Source organism: Protopterus annectens, chromosome 10.part0 (assembly GCF_019279795.1).
Source record: "Protopterus annectens isolate FY-2018-M chromosome 10.part0, PAN1.0, whole genome shotgun sequence".
NCBI lineage: Eukaryota > Metazoa > Chordata > Ceratodontiformes > Protopteridae > Protopterus > Protopterus annectens.
Genome location: NC_056744.1, coordinates 833,023,020 through 833,038,456, shown reverse-complemented (window position 1 = coordinate 833,038,456; position 15,437 = coordinate 833,023,020).

Genomic DNA, 15,437 nt, shown 5'->3' with positions numbered 1-15,437 from the left:
CACCCAACCTTCAAAGAAGGCGCACCCATTCACGCTTGCACCTACCTGCACGTCTTTAACATCAGTCGACCACAGGGAGGACATGCAGACTCAACACAGAAGGCACTCCAGTCGAGAATCGAAAAGGAGAACCTCTTGCTGTGAGGCAACAATGCTAACCACTGCTCTACCACAGCTACATACTATATTCAATAACTATGAAGACTAAAAGAGACTTTAAACCATAACACATCAGATTAAATGACTGAGAAGTGAGTATTATGTAGTATGCTTTCATAAGATACATTTTATAACTTTGCAAACAAAACTGCAAGTAATATACTACATTAAATGCACCAGTTTCTTACTGAAATCTTATATCTGTTAACAGGATGAACATTGCTATAGACTAAAGGTCATTATTTGTTGTATAACTGTTGCAGAAAAGTGTAACGTATAGCACATATAATTAATCTATATGATGTTAAGTACTTATAGCACCTAATACAGTGAAATAATACCAACATCTTAAAGGATGCACTGGGGTTAGATAGTCTCCACTCATACTGGCTCTGAGTTTGAATTATTAATATGTTTACCTGGTTATCGAAGACTACAAGTGTAAATATATATATATATATATATATATATATATATATATATATATACATATCTGTGACCTTATTTATTGTAAAAATGCTTTTGTAATGATTCCTCAATTTTGTTTATACAGCACACAGACTACTGACAGTTTAAATGATTTGTTTAGAGTGTTTAACATAATAGAAATGCGCATACTATTGTTACCTCTTGGGTAGTAAGCAGGCTATTGATTGCTAGATCTATCTCTGAAAGGGATAGATTCCCTTTATGGTACCACATACCAACCTATCCTACAATAAAGTATATATGCTGTAGATATTTTGCTTTAAAAGCTATGACAATACCATATCTACACTATTTTGTAGATGAATGTCACCTAACAATACACCATTCTTCTAGCTCTCTTACCTAGTATAACTATACCTAAACCCTTGGTTGAGCTGGGGGATAGCTCGACAGTGCTACGGGAATGGACATGCATCTGGACTCTTATTGATGTGATGTTTTTAAAATGATTTACCATAATCTCAGACCATTTTACTCTAGGGATTTATTAGTTACATGGTTACTTATCTATCACTTAGTAAATACTTCTTAGATATAATGTTAATCTCTTTCAGGCCAAGTAGATATGTGAGTAGGCACAGAGAAAGGGCAGGAAGAGATAATGTACTGCTTGCTGAAATTATACTACAAACTCTTTTTTTATTTATACTAGGAAACCTAGCTAAGCCTGTACACACTAACACTTACAAAAGAACTAGCCCTATACTATGTGGAATATAGACTCCTGGGACGTAAAGGGAATTCAGTTGTCTAAAAAGAGGAAGTTATTTTTTCATTTAGTGATAAAGTCAAAAGCGAATATAATCATGATACAGGAGAACCATATGCTAACTGAACAATGGAATCAGGAGTTAAGGAAAAACTGGATTAAGACAATTGTGGCTATGGGGGACAAGTCAAATAGCAAAGGTGTTGCAATTATTATCAAGCAAACATTTCAAGACACTATCCTAAAACATGATACTGATCCGGAAGGCAGATGGGGGTATATAAAGATCAAATCCCCAAATATTAACAAACCTATATTCATTTTAAACATTAAGCACCATGCATAAAACAATAGGATTTCATAGTATCCCTCTATAAGTTATTATCTAATTTCCCTAACCATTACTATATTATAGGAGGAGATTTGAACATTGTTCAAGACCCTTTCATAGATAGATCAAACACTAGCACTCCATATAACTCACAGGTGATTGATGCAATCACTGAGTTAAAAAGAGACTTTATACTTTTTGATCCATATCACACCCAGACAAAAATAATTCTAGTGACAAATATACATTCTACTCTCAGTGCCATAAAACTTGGTCTAGACTGGACTTTTTCTTAATATCAAATGCCTTTTTGAATTTTGATATAGCCCATAATACTGATACAAAATTCTTTTCAGATTACTACAAAATTACACTCGCTATTAGCTGGTCTGGAAAGACAGACTGCATCACTAATCAATTTAACTGGACTTTAAATCCCAATTTGTTAACTAAAGAGGAAATAATTCAGGAAGTAGAGACTATGCTTAATGACACAATCAGACACTTCACAAATTCCCTTTGATATCCAGTGGGCTCTGTAAAGGCTGTAATTAGAGGAATGATGATCAGTAAAGCATTATACTATAAGAAGAAACATGCAACTAAAGAGGCATCACTTAAAAATAAAATTACTGAACTTGAAAATAAATTACAAACAAATTACAACCAAGAAATAGAAAAACAAATAGCTTGACATCAAAAAGAACTATTCCTCCTAAATGCTAATAATCTCTCTTTTCAAGAAACAAAAACAATAGCCAATTATGCTGAATGGGCTCCAATGCCATCCAAATTTCTAGCCATCCTAATATTCCGGAACTTATATACAAAGACAAAAATTATAGCTCCAACCAAGACAAGATCCAACTATTTGAGGAACTGTATTCGCATTCATATACAGATCAACCCAGCACTATAATAAACTAAGAAATAGAATTATTCCTGAAACAACTAAACTTTCCATCACTCTCACAAGACCAGCGAAGACATTTCTCCTCTCCCATTACACACCAAGAAACAATTACAGCTATCAAAAATCTTAAGTCAAATAAATCTCCAGGACCAGATGGATTCACGGAGGAATTTTATAAGGCTTTTATTCCAATAACTTCTAAAATATTACTTAATTTATTTAATTACCTTATAATTAATAATATATTACTGATCAGCATTTAAATGCTTCAACAACAGTATTCTGGATTAGAAAACAAAGGTTTGGTGATAGTTATAGAGATTGTGTAAGGTTTAGGAGGTGTGTTGATAATATGAACTATTTGTTAATGTGTATATAAATTTATATATATATATATATATATATATATATATACACACGCACACACACACACACACACACACACACACACACACATATATGTGTGTGTGTGTGTGTGTGTGTGTGTGTGTTTATATATATATATATATATATATATATATGTTACAAAGTTCATCCCTGTCCATTTTCAAGTGCAAGTTAGATTTATGGTAAGGAAACAAAACTTTACCTCAGGACTGCCACCTTTACTGTTAATGGACAGAGGCAGCTTCTAAATGATTTATCCCACGCATGGGTCCCTTCAAATTATATATGGTATGATCCCTTTTATTCTTATTAACAATAATATGTAATTATTGAGCATGGGATGGGTAAGACCAATGTATAATTAATGGGATAAGTTATTTTGAACACAAAAATGGAAATTAGCTAAGTTTAAAATGGCCCATGAGGTCAGCTAGCCTAGTACTTACCTATGAACCTATACAAGCACATCTGAAAAAAGCTTACATTTTCTTAGAGGGCAAGCTATTCTGTACCCCTAATACAGCAGGCCATGTCTCAATGTCCCTAAATTAATAGTCCTAGCTACAGATCTTAAAAGAAAGATTAATTTAGCCTTCATAATCAGTGAATTTGTCTTATCAATGTGGTCTTCAATGTTCAGATATTTGTTAATTACTGTTATCAGTAAAATGAGTACATGTTGCATTTGTGGTCCTGGTTGTTATGCAGAATAAGTGAAAAAAACAGGCCATTTTGGGTACTGGCAACAGATCTTGAATTACTGTTATCCAGCAAAGAAAGTAGATCTCATTAATAGATAATGTTCATTTTTTTTAATTCTTTGGTATAGATTTCATTGGAAGAGCAATAAAGGCAAATTGTGTTTAAAATGATAAATTAATGTTAAAAATCTTAATTAATTTGGCCTGCAAAGTATCAAAATATGAAACTATCACAGTGCATAGTCTACTCATTAGACAGCTGACCATAACTGCTTTAGAGAAGAAAACTAGTCAAATGAAATCACAATAACAAATGTTTCGGTAAAGTAGTTGCTGGAGAATTAAACATTAGGGTGCTAGGAATAGCTACAGTTAAGCTACATCTGTGAAACATTTAACATTACTGATCTTTTGCCAGTCATGTACAGGTGAAGTATTAATTAGCAGTGCTTAAATTCTGTGATGTGATATAAAAAGAATAAGTAAGCAATGCACATCATGGTAACAAAATGAAGCTGATTATCACCAGACAACTTTATAGTTTATACATGAGCAGAGACTCATCATAGGATTCATAAAACATTCAGAGACTTTACCTCAGCTATACACAATTCTTTTGAACTGTGTATGTGAGGGCTTATCTGCTCACCAGCTCCTTGCCTTGAGAATACAGATGTTTATTGTTTGAAAATCCCTCATGCAGTATTCTTCTAACTGCTAGATGTCCTTGGGCAGGTCATAATCAGATGTCACTTTTGCAGATGGTAACAGGTGGGAGTAATCCCAGAGGTATAAGAGCATATTTCCACTATTATTTATTTACTGATTGACTGTTACATTTGTGAGTATATTAAGCTATGTTCTACGTCTATCTGTTTTATATCAGGTTGTCTTTTGATAATAACAAATAGGTCTTCATCCTACTAAAGCATCTAAAAGGTCAGATTTGGTTACTACTCTGCAAGCTTATGGTGTCCTTTCTGTAACTGTTCTACTAGTGTCCAAGTAACCAGTGGACAATGTTACAGCTGGTTGATCATATCCAGATGAGGTATAACTCGTGGATTTATATCTGTTATAGAAAATTATTGCTGGCACAATTTCTGTTATAGCCTTAGCAAAGATTTGCTCTCTTTTTTGAATATTCCCTTTTGTCCACAACTGTTTGACGGCCGAGTTAATATGTAATATTTAGGGCTGTGTGGGGGGTAAGGCCCTATACATGGGGTGCAGGGGGATTGATCCCTGCAAAATATACTTGTTGTTGTTGTTGTTGTTTTTTGTTGTTTATATGTCTTGATGAAGTTACAGTTAGTTGTGTTTGTGCAGTTATGACTTCATCTAAATGTTAGTCAATTATTCATAGTAGGACCTTCTATTACACCAGTAAGATACACATAATGGTCCATGGAGTTTGCAAGCATATTTTTTTCTGTTCTTTTATATAAGTAATTTATATTTTCAGCAATAGGAATTACTCTGTTTACACTGCTGGAAACATCACCAGATCTAATATATTATTACTCTGCAACAAAAATATTATATAGTTACAAATTTAAGCATTTCAGATTATAATTAGTAATGGGCAGCCATGGTGGTGCAGTGGTTTGCATTGCCATCTTACAGCAAAGGTTCACTGGTTTGATTCTCGACTGTGGTGCCTTCTGTGCAAAGTTTGCATGTCCTCCCTGTGGTCACATGGTTTTCATCCGGGTGCTCCAGTTTCCTTCCACATCCCAAAGACATGCTGTAGGTGGACTGGACACTCTAAATTGGCCCTAGGTATGAGTGTGTGCATGTGTGTGCCTTCTGTGGAAGGTTAGGTGCTGGGCTGGCAACTCAACACTGGAAATCTCCACTGCCAATCGTTCTGCGGACTGTTGTTCCGCTATGGTGACCTCTAACTGGGAAAAGCCAAAAGGAGAAGAAGAAGATAATAATTAGTAACGAACAATGATGCTGATTTTCTAACTATTCTTTCTTTCTCATACAAAGTTAATAAAGCAATATTACTCACTAACGAAGTTTCCAAAGCCTCTGTTTTGCGACCCCTTCTCTTTGGCATCTACCTCTCTGATGTGAGGACAGATGTCCAATATTTATGATTGATCAAGTTTGTGCATAACTGTAAACTGGATGCTATTATTGATTTCCCAACAGATTTTTACATTCTCCAAGAAGGACTAGATAGAGTCATCAGGTTGATGCATAATTAGAAATCTAAGAACTTTCATTGACAATGAGCTATCCTTTGTCAAGTATCAGTTACAGCAAGAAAATCTTTTTCCATTGCCAATTTATTAATCAAATTTGTATCATCAAGATGCAAAGAGGTTCTAGCTTCTCTTTTTCTATATGTCTTACCAAATGTGTATCCTAGCTTGAAAGACCACAACATTTTCTAACTGTGAGAATCAACGGACTAGACTCTCACAGTTGTCTAGATAGATGAAAACAGTCTTTCTCTTTTTTAGGTTGTACAGACTAATATGTGGGGTTCTCTGTCTTGTATTTTAGGTTATGAAATAGGAAGTTCTACTGGATCTTTTTCAATTTAGAAAAAAAATGATATTGCTATGCATACTTGCCCCAAAAGTATCAGCGTACATCACAATATAAGTAGGACTTCCTAGAGCAGCAAACTTATTACCAAAGGTTCCCTACCTGTGGAACAAACATCCCTTTCATGTTAAATTATGTAACTCTTTAGCCTTCACCAAGTTTAGTCTCGATGGCTGGATGTGGACACATAAATTTACTACAGGTATTAGTAGCATGCCACTTGTCAAGAAGGGAAATAAATATATCAAGTATACTTCCCAGACTGCATGGTTACACTGTATATGGTTGTTAGATCAGATGCCTAACATTAACTTATGAACTTAGGATCACATGAACATTCAGGTACAGCAATGGTTGTGAAAAGCTGTATCTTAAGCACCGGGTGCAATGCAAAGAAACTTATCCCTAGCAGGCTGCCATTCCATTACAGGATGCAAACACAGTCACTATCAAAGAGCACACAAGCATATTGTCAATTTGGAGGGACACCAGTTCCTCTACAGCCATCATTAGGATGTAGGAGAAAACCAGAGTAAATCCACATGGACACAAAATGGACATGCATACTTCACACAGAAGGCACGCAGGATGGGGATTGAACTGAAGAGTCAAGTACCATGAATCAGAAACACTAACCAATGCACCACTGTGCTGTACCATGTGTCTTTTTAAAATGAGGAACAGCCTACTGAAAACAAATAGCTGACCTTGAAGTCTCTCTTCAGATGAAATCAAATAAAAGTTTATTACTAAGCATAAGCTTATTACACAAGATGATAACATTTAAAAAAATGAGTAGATTCAATAGAAACAAAGGAATAAATTTGTAGCATCAATTTGGCTCTGTGTAAAATCAGTAAATAAAACAAAACCATAAGAATTAAAATTAGATTTTACAATAAAACCTGAACATTAAAATTATGAATTAAGTGATCAGAGCAGTACACTTTATTAAATAAAAAGATTTTAAGGGACTGTATACATTTTTCTACCAACAGGTTAAACCACAGCACACAAGGTAGTGAATTCCAAAAATTAGGGACATGATAAGAAAAATATTTTCTCATGTTCCAGGAAAAACTCTTAAATCACTAGTAGCCCAGACCCTGCTGATTGGAGAGGTCTAGATGGCTGACAACATACCTGTCAGAAAAAAAAAATCTTTAGAACAATGAACATTATTTATCAGGATGAAATTGCAGTTAATAATATTCTGTACCCACCTTAGATGCAGGCATTGTATGAGAAATTATTCTATCTTTTCCAGACTCAAAAGCACCAGATCCTGATGTACTCCACATGGAATTCTACAAGAAATGTATCCATGTATTACTTCCATATATTCAAAACTTTTTTTAAATGCTAGCTTCTGACTTCTTTATGGTAGATTCATACTTCAGTCTAGTTAAGCTTGTTCTGATTCCTAAACATGATAAAGACAGCAATGATGGCGAATTACCTATTGCATTAAAACTATGATTACACAATCTGCAGTAAATATGTTTATAATTATTTGATATTGGTCTTACTGCACATTATTCATCCTAGGCACTTTGGCTTTATTCCTGATAAAAAGACGTCCAATGCAAATCACATTATTCAGTCTGTATTTGGTATATGTTTCTTGTAGTTCATATAACAATATATCATTTTGCTGTTTATATGCATATAAAGCATTTGATATTGTTAAGTGAAATTATTTATTTCAATTGCTAGAATCATCGGACTTGCCAGTTGCAATACTGAATATTACTTCAGCATTGATATCCAATACTTAATATTATCTGTGCATTAATGTTTTTTTTTTTTCAGTTCCAAACAAAGCAACGTGAGTATGCCAGGGCTTTTTACTTTCCTTTACACTTTCGCTTCTAGCTTACACCTCTGACAAAATAAAGCCAATAATGATTACGCATTGTAGCATTTGTTTTTGTATATGCTGATAATTTACTGTTTACTATTGACTCTAGCATCTTCTTTAAGAGCCTTTTTTGCACAACAGATTGATACGTTTATAGGATATAGGTTTAATCCAAATAAAGCAAAAGCCTTATTGTTTAATTCCGATAGATAGAGGCTGCCAGGCTCAAGACTTGAATTGTAAAGTCATTACAGTTGTTTAGATGGCATTATTCAACCAGATTAGCAAGTTTAATTCAAGAGCAAGTATCTAAGCTACTTCAAGTGATGAAACAGCACAAAATACTTTGCTTTAAAGTTTTCATTTCATGTGGAACAGATTTCCTAAAGTTAAGCACATAGTTATTGATCATTTCTATTAAAAACATACTTTTTTATCCATGGGTACTCATAGAACACAAACAGTACAGGCTAACACACATTCAATGGTCTTCTTTAATAGCCAGTATGGAAAAAATGTACTTTTAAAATTGCAGACCTGCAGCTTTTGATTTTTTTCTCAAATTATGCTAAGTGGAATACATGGCAAAATACATTTGGCAACTACATTTCACCATGCTTTAAGATAAATTTATTTCTGAGTACACCGGTCATTCCATTGTAAGTAACTTGCATTCTGTGATTAAAAAGAATGTTTCATATTTCCCTTCTCTCAAAGGTATTAATAATCAGTTCATTCATACTAGTATATACAGAAAATTTGATGAAGTTAGTTGGAAAATGTGTGGTAGTAGTTGTCATCCTACACATACGTTAAAAAGTATACCATATGGAGAGTTTATGAGAATAAAAAGGCTTAACTCAGATGTTAATTTAGCTTTTGAGGAATCTTTAAGAATGGCTAAATTATTTATTAATAGGGGTTATAATATTAATGCAGTTAAAAACAATATTATAAAAGTGTTTAAAAGTAGTTTTGATATAAAAACCGCTGATGTAAAATATAATAAACATAGATACAATGAATATTCAACTAGTGAAGAAAAAATATTTTTTGTGACAAAATATACGAATTTTTCCTATATTATGAATGAATTGATTAAGCAATATTGGTACATTATCAAAAATGAAGTTGATTCTTTAAATAATATTAGATTAATTGTGTCATATAAAAAAGCCAAAAGCATTAGAGATTTTATAGTCCATAGTATATTTAAACAATCTACAATTCAGATAGTAAGTAGTTTAAAAGAGCTGGGCACCTTCCCATGTGGAAGTTGTTCAGTGTGTAAATATATAGTAACTGAAGTAGAAAAAATTAATGGAAAAAATTTTAGTGTTAGGGCTAAGTATACATGTAGAAGTAAGGGATTGATTTATACTATTTTTTGCACATGTAAGAAATTTTATATTGGTGAAACGAAGAGAATGTTGGCAGACAGACTAAAAGAACATGTTAGAGATGTAAAAAATAAAAAACTAAATAGTCCCATTGCAGAACATTTTAATTTGTGTCATGGTGGAGATATGAGTTGTATGAAAGCAACAGTTTTGGAACATGTACCATTACATTTTAATAATGTTGATTTTCAGAAAAGTGTATTGAGACAAAAGGAGTCTGTCTTAATTATGAAATATGGTACTTTGGCTCCATATGGTTTAAATAAGGAATGTAATTGGCAAAGCCTTGTTTAAGGCTATACTTTTAAATTTTTGAATTTTTTGTTTTAATTGAATAATGATTTAATTGAATGTAATTGAATATTTTATGGATGTATATAAATGGTCTTTTTGTGACTGTTATTTTTTTACTCTGAAAAGGCTGTTGGCCGAGGCGCTAAGAGATTGAAAATCAACTTTGTAAATACAGTGAAGTTTTGTGAATAAATACTTCCAGACTTTGAAAGTAGAGCTGGGACTCACTTTTTGTTCTGTTGTTGAGAATATTTCCCTTCTCGTTGTTTACATTTTCCTTCTCTTAGCTATTTTCTTCAGTATCTTGGAATACACAAAATGCCTTTGTTTTACAGGAACATTTACTCAAATAAGTGCTACAGTGTTATTTTATTGACTGTGGCAACTGCCAAAGCCAGAGTGGCTTCCCTTTCCCATTTTTTGCAAAGTTACACAATTATTCATATAATATATATTTGAGTAAGAAAATGCTTGAAAAATTCTGACAGATTTCCTAATTTAATTCATAGATTAGTACTAAGCTAACTGCTCTTGGGGGCCATTTTAAGCTTAGCCAATTATCCCTTGTGAGACTCAAATCTTGCACCTTGTGTTTGCAAGGCAAACACCTTAACCATTAGGCCACCCTCCAAACTTCAGACCATAGAACTAAATTGTTAGGTGACTAGAATTCAGAGATTTCCATAGACTACTCTCTGTACGTTAAGATTTTGAAGTTATATAAAGGTATAATATTAAGCTTCATAAGTAGGACTATTTGATGAACAATCTTTTATAAAAATTTATGCTTGCGATAATAAGCTGAGTTTCAGTTCACTTAAAAGATTTTTTGCAATGGCTATACTAAAAAAAGAATCCTGGCTGCATAAGTTACAAACATGCTCCTCAGTATATTTTTATCAAATCAAGACCACATAATTCTTATTTTCTGAAGCTGGCTGTTATGTCCTAATTAAATACACATGTCAGATTTTGGGATTAGTAGATATTCAGCGAAATGAAGAGTTATGAGTTTTTCACCTTGTTGCATTAGCTACTGAAAGAAATACTTTATCTAAATGGAATTGGCTTGTTCTTGAAAATGAGGTATTTCCATTAATCTCATTGTGTTCACACACTTCTCACTTCAGTGAGGCCACACCTTTAGAGAATTTATGATAAAAGGTTGGCAGATGCAAGGGAGGGGGTGGTTTCATTTAAGTGTGTGCCAAATACAAAGTAATCTTGCAATGTGCAGACTAACATGTTTTAAAATTTGAATAAAATAAGTGAAAATGAAAAAAATGTCATCCCTTATGAAAGGAAAATCCAAACAATGGCTGGATAAAATACACTAAACTTTAATTTCTTTACCATCTATCCATGGCTTGATACCAGAAATTGTACATTTTTCCTGTCGTCTTTGAGAAAAATAATCATTCTCAGAAGTCATACTGTCTTACAATATATCATTTATCAGCAATAATAACATTTGATTATTCAACAGATAAGTCTCAAAATGCACCAAAATATGATAAGGCTGCCTGGTTGTGACCAGTGGCTCAGGGGAAAATACAGTGAGCTTGCTGAAGCTGAATATTTTTCACCAGCAAAGCAGTCAAGAATGACAACTTTGCTTTGATGAAAGCCAAACAATCCACTCCTTCTTTCTCCATAACCCCAATTACTCTGTTTATCCTTTTAGCTCTATCTACCTAAAATTTGATTGTCCTGTAACGATGCCTTCACATTTCTATTCTGCTTGCTTAGTATCTTACTTTCCTGTTGCAGCTCTTCACTGATGTCTGTGTTGTTATTCAATGATTCAAGTATTTCAATGCCCCTTATCAGTTTCAGAAGCAAAAAGTGGAAAATATGCTCCTTATAGTGCAAAATCCCAAAATATGATGGTGGCTTCATTATAGGCTTTCTTCCCATCAGCCACTGTAAAGGAGATAAGCTGATAAGTTGTAGCTTAAGCATTTTGATCCTGGAGTAAATACACAACAGTCTTGCCTTGCACTAGTAGCACATTTTGTTGTGCCATTCGTAACAGTTTGGATTGCTTTTTACACTTGTTTTTTTTTGGATTGTGGATATCTCAGACTGGTAATAATGTGTTTAAACTGCCATTATTCTGAAAATGTATCAAATCCTTAACACATGAACTAAGCATCACTATCTGAGCTAACTGGATCTGGAATTCCAGGTCTGGAGAATATCACTTTAAATAACATTATAGCAGAATTAGGTGAAGTGTCTCTCATCTTAGTCACATCTGATTCTTCAACTACAAAATCTAAATAAATAATATAATGTGAGTCTTTCAAATGGAATAATTCAGTAGTAACCTTGCTCTATGGCCTTTCTGTAATTTAATGTGGTATCGTTTTTTCATTCATATATTACACATTTAGCATGTTTTTTGTAAATATCTCTATCTGTTGAGACATTTCTTGCCAAAACATAATATCCCATGCTGTTTCTAACTCTTCACAGTTCCATCATGCATTTCATGGTGTCTGTCCAGCCTTTTGTCTGAAAGCTGAATTGGCACAGTCACGTTTTGGATTTGAACAACAGGTCTTGTATACAGTTCTGTTGGTATTTTTCCTTTTTGTCTGACCATACTGACATTACCGTGTATGTCAGCAACTGCATTTCTATATTAGCTTCTGTATACTTCTTAAACTTCTGTCGATTTTTTCTAATACTAGTAAGTAGGGAATAAAATATGTCTCTTCAAAGTCTTGAGTTAGCAATTCTTTCTTACTTTCTTTCAAATAAGCTGTGCTCAGTATATCTGCACTATGTATCTCTCTTCCTGGTGTATACAAAATTTTCTAATCATAATTTTGTAAACTTAATGTCATCCTGATGTAGTGGTGCTTTATGTATTTGTTTCAGAAAAAAAATATTGTCTATTTGCTTCGTCTGGGGATGTAGCTAATTGGTTGTCCTTCATTGCACAGCTCTGCTCCTGTGTCAGATTGACTTGCACCCACTTGCAATATAATTTACTTTGTTACATCATAAAAGCAAAGTCCTCAACATTCTGTCACAAAATAATTTCAGCAACGTGAAACGTTTTTTTCTGCCAGTGCTACTGTATGCCTTTCTTAAGCAATCTTCTGAAAGCCATAAACATTTCCAATAACTTTGGAATTCACTAGATAAATACTGTGCAATGCCAAGAAGTCATATGATGGTCTTTTCATCTGGACTGCTCTTCTCTTGATAAGGTTGCATAGCCTTATGTGTCAAGATATGGCCCATATATCTGATCCTACTCATATGTGGCTGACATTTTCTTTCTTCAGTTTGAGATTATTTTTGCCTCAGTTTTTCTAGCAACTTTCTCAGCCTCTCATCACATTCCAGTCTGGTTTTGTTGCAGATCAGTATATCATCAATAATGTTCAAAACCCCTTCCATTTTCTCAGCAATCTGTACAACAGCATTGATGAAGACCTCAAGCACTGAAAAAAAATGCCATTTTGTATTCTCGATAATCGATCTGTTCCCAATAGCGTTTAAATCTATGTAGTTGTAAACTGTCTAGATCAAGTCTGATTTGACAAAAGCCCTAATAAGCATCAAATACAAATAAATATTTAGCTAATAGCAGTATAAACACAACTTCTTCAACAGCCTTAAATGGATAATGCTCCCTTTGCCTTAAGTAGCACCAAATAGAGACAAATATTTAATTCTTGGTGGGGTTTTTTTTGTTAAAAACGGACTTCATTTTGCTTTTCAACTACAGGTTGCTGCACTTATTTTTAATATTATTTTGGGTAGATTTGTTATCTTTCATTAGACGCAGTTGAAACATAGCTTTTAATTCTTTGGAAATGGGTAAAACTTGTTTGGCAAGGCAGCGTTTTAGAGCACGACACTAGGGCTGATCCATTGTCCAGTAATGGCACTATCCCCTGATGGTGGGCTTATGTCAAATAATACCCCTCTCTAAACAAATGCAATAAGTGCATCTTTTTACCAGCTATAATACAGTATCCTAGCAGTGTTCATCTGCCTGTAAAGTACTATTTATGAATAAAGAGATGTCTTCAGATAAGCAGCAGTTTTTAGAGTTCTTTCATTTTTAACCACCATACTGTTGGGTGATATGGAAAGGATCTTTCCGTCACTATATTCTTTTGGAGAACATGGTACTTCAGCAGGGACACTGCTAATTTTTTTTCCTCTTTTTTTCCACTTTATCAATGACATCTTTCTTATTTGGAATTGGAGCCTGAATCTTGTCAAGCAGTTTCTGGAACACATCAATAATTCCATGACTTTCCTTTGCTTTACTACCACCCACAGCCTCCATGCAGTTAATTTTTGTGGACATCCAAATTAGTAAAAATCTGGAGACAGGATTATTCATCAGTGACTAGTACTGAAAACCCACCTGGATCAACTTGCTACTCCACTACAGCAGGCATCCATGGAGAACAAAAACAAATGTAATTAAATCTCAAGAACTGGGGATAGCAAAAGTTACTAAGGGAAAAGCATCATTCACAAAAATCATCACAGAACTACAAAAAGACTTTCTGGCCTGAGGATACTGTAACGGTTTCATCAAACAAATCATAGACCCCATCATTATTCATAAAGAAAACAACAACTCCAGTTTGAAACATTCCTTAGACCACACTGACAGATATCTACGTAGCCTAACAGACACAGGGATAATGACAGGTAGAGGACTAGCACCACCCTCACCTATTCAATGGACTTTAGCAACATCAGGAGAGTAATCAAGAAAGTACAGTTGTGTAAAATCTTACCATAATGGCAGATGCCCTTGACTTCACTGCTGCAGAATTCTTAACATATGGGATTCCCTGCCGTGGAAGCCTGACAACTGGCCAGTCTACCAAAGGCTCCTGTTGCTTTAAAGGTACGCCAAGCATCACCCGAACACTGCTTGTGTAGCACAGAGCATAAAGGTGACATTCAGGCCTACCATAGTTCCCAGTAGGAACACCAGTCCTAGTAACTCAAGAGGTAATCTGTGCATCCAGGAAGACAAAGGACTAGGGGGAAGGAGGGAGGGAGTGAATATTGCAGCAGTGAAGGTAAGGATGTCTACTGTTATGGTAAGATTTTACACAACTGTACTATGTCCTTACATTCACTGCTGCAGTACTCTTAACATATGGGAGAGTTCCAAAGCTGAAAAGGAAATTAGGGACAGGGAAGGAGCAGAAGAGTCTCCTAAAAAGCCATGAAGAATGGCACTAGCAAAACCAGCCCTAGCTATAGAGATACCATGCAACTTGTAGTGCTTGGTAAAGGTATGCACATAAGGCCAGGTATCTACTTCAAGAATAGAATTAATATCCAGTCCCTTGAAAAAACACCATAAAAAACACAATTCTAGTAGAATGAGCCTTGCCTGAAGAGGGAAGGCTCTTGCCATGAAAAGTGTAACAAAAAGAACTAGCCTTAGAAATCCAAGAAAAAATTGTTTGCCTGCCTACAGTAAGTCCCAAAGATCTAGGATGAAAAGAAACAAATGAGTGATTAGATTTTCTAATAGCCTTAGTCTTATCCAAATAAACCTTGAGCTGCCTATGCACGTCCAAAGTATGTAGCACCCTCTCACTGTCAGTTTGCAGATAGGGGAAAAATTATTCA